The sequence below is a fragment of the Triticum dicoccoides genome, chromosome 7B (genome assembly GCF_002162155.2).
Source record: "Triticum dicoccoides isolate Atlit2015 ecotype Zavitan chromosome 7B, WEW_v2.0, whole genome shotgun sequence".
Lineage (NCBI taxonomy): Eukaryota > Viridiplantae > Streptophyta > Magnoliopsida > Poales > Poaceae > Triticum > Triticum dicoccoides.
Genome location: NC_041393.1, coordinates 694,953,903 through 694,956,654, shown reverse-complemented (window position 1 = coordinate 694,956,654; position 2,752 = coordinate 694,953,903).

Sequence of the window (2,752 nt, the reverse complement as noted above, 5' to 3'; positions counted from 1 at the left end):
TCATCCGGACTGCCAGCCCAATCCGCATCAGGGTACGCCGAGAGGACCCCAGAGGGGTTCAGTCGTATATGCAGTCCATAAGATATGGTGAATCGGATGTAGCGCAATATGCGCTTAACAACGGACCAATGAGTGTCACGAGGCGCCTACAGATACTGACACACTCTGTTGACAACAAAAGAAATATCTGGTCTCGTGATCGTCAAGTACTGAAGACCACCGACAATACTCCTATACTCCATCGCATCAGCAGAGAATAGAAGCTCATCGTTGAAAGCAATGATCTTGTCAGTGGTAGACATAGGTGTAGTTGTCGGTTTGCACTTAAGCATCCCAGCCCGCTGCAATAGATCCAAAGAGTACTTCTTCTACGTCATAACAAGTCCATTAGCCAAAGAATAAACCTCCACACCAAGAAAGTAGTGAAGCTTCCCAAGATCTTTGACAGCAAAATCAGCACCAAGGGATCGAACAAGAGAAGTAGCAGCCGACTAAGAGGAGCTGACAAGAATAATATCATCCACATAGACCAACAAGTACATAGTGACCTCAGGCTTCTATAGAAGAAATAGCGATGAGTTAGCAGTCGATGATGCAAAAACATGAGCACGAAGGGCCGTTGCAAGACGAGCATGCCAAGCACGCGGTGCTTGCTTCATACCATAGAGTGCTTTGGTGAAACGACAGAGATGACCAGGACGATCAGGATCAGAAAAACCAGGCGGCTGTCGCATGTAAACCTCCTCCTCCAATACGCCATGAAGAAAAGTATTCTACACGTCAAGCTGACGAAGAAACCAACCTCGAGTAACTGCAAGGGAGAGAAGAAGCCTGATGGTGGTAGGCTCGACCACTGGACTGAAGGTGTCTTCGTAGTCAAGACCATAGCGTTGTTGAAATCCTTTGGCAACCAGACGTGCTTTGTAGCGCTCAATAAACTCATCAGAATGCTTCTTCACTTTGAATACCCATTTAGAATCAATGACGTTAGCTCGTGGTGGTGGAGGGACAAGAGTCCACATCTTATTACGAAGAAGAGCGTGATACTCCTGCTCCATGGCCTCTCTCCAATGAGCAATGCTCATAGCAGCTTGATATCTATGCGGTTCAGAGGATGGATCCGCAAGTGTAGCAGTCATGCATGCAGCAAGCCAAGCAACTGTACCATCATGACACTGCTTTGGTTGAAACACGCCACTGTGACTGCGTGTATGTGGACGTAAAGGAGCAGCAGGTGCCACTGAGGTCGAGGGTGCAGCCGACAAAGAGCTGGACGACGACAACGACAGTGATGGAGATGCCCCAGTTGGTGAGGGACTGGGTCATGGCAGTGGCGATGACCCAGTCAGCAAGGGACTGGGCGACGACGATGAAGAAGGCCCAGTTGGCAAGGGACTGGGCAAGTCGGAGACGGGCGACTCGAAGCCAGGCGTCGTTGGACTGCTTGGAGAGAAAACCAGCCCAGGCGAAAACGTCCCAGGCTCAGTGGGCGTGGAAGGCCGAACGTGAGGTGAGGCCGGCCCAGATGTCGCGGGCGACGGAGCAAGCGGCGTCACAGGGGCATCGGCCCGACATGCATGGTCATGTGGACCGAGGCCATGTAGGGGCACAACATGATTGGCATGATCATTAGGCGACGTCGAAGAGAGAGGCGATGGTGCCTCTAAAAGTTCCAAATGAGCCCCACATCCAGTGCCTGTACCATGGTTAGGTAATAATACAGGAGAGTATGCAACATCATCAAACTGGTCAGAAGCAATGGAGGATGAATGCGTAGATGGTGGTTCAGTGGTGGACACATTAAGTTTGGCAAATGGAAAACATGCTCATCAAACATGACATACCTAGATATGTAGACTCGATTAGTGGGAACATGGAGACATTTATATCCTTTATGAAGGGAGCTATAGCCAAGAAAGGCACACTTTTTGGATCGAAACTCCAGCTTGCGTTTGTTGTATGGGCGTAGATGCGGCTAGCAAGCACACCCAAACACTTTGAAAAAAGTGTAATCAGGTTGTTCATTAAGGAGAAGTTCAATGGGAGTCTTCACGTTTAAAACATGAGTGGGAGTACAGTTGATAAGAAAACAAGCAGTGGTGAAGGCATCACTCCAAAACCGAAAGGGAACCGATGCATGGGCCAAAAGAGTAAGACCAGTTTCAACGATATGATGATGCTTACGTTCCACAGAACCATTCTGCTGATGTGTATGTGGACATGCTAAATGGTGAGCGATCCCAAGCGACTGGAAGAAGGAGTTGAGGTTGCGATACTCCCCCCCCCCAGTCCGACTTAACATGAACAATCTTATGCTTGAGAAGGCGTTCAACATGTTTTTAAAACTGGACAAAGATATCGAACACATCAGACTTATGCTTAATAAGATAAAGCCAGGTAAAGCGACTATAAGCATCAACGAAACTGGTATAATAGTTATGACCACTAACAGAAGTCTGAGCAGGACCCCATACATCTGAAAAAACAAGTTCTAGAGGATGTTTCACCTCACGACTAGACTCCAAAAAAGGAAGTTGATGACTCTTCCCCTGCTGACAAGCATCACACACTGCTACATCTTTATTACTAGACATGCTAGGAAGCTCATGACGACGCAAAACATGACGAACGATAGGTGTGGTTGGATGACCAAGATGAGCATGCCACTGTGATGAAGATACTCAAAACTCCACTGAAAACATGAGAGACGCCAGGATGCTCCAAACGATAGAGGCCCTGGCACAGACATCCT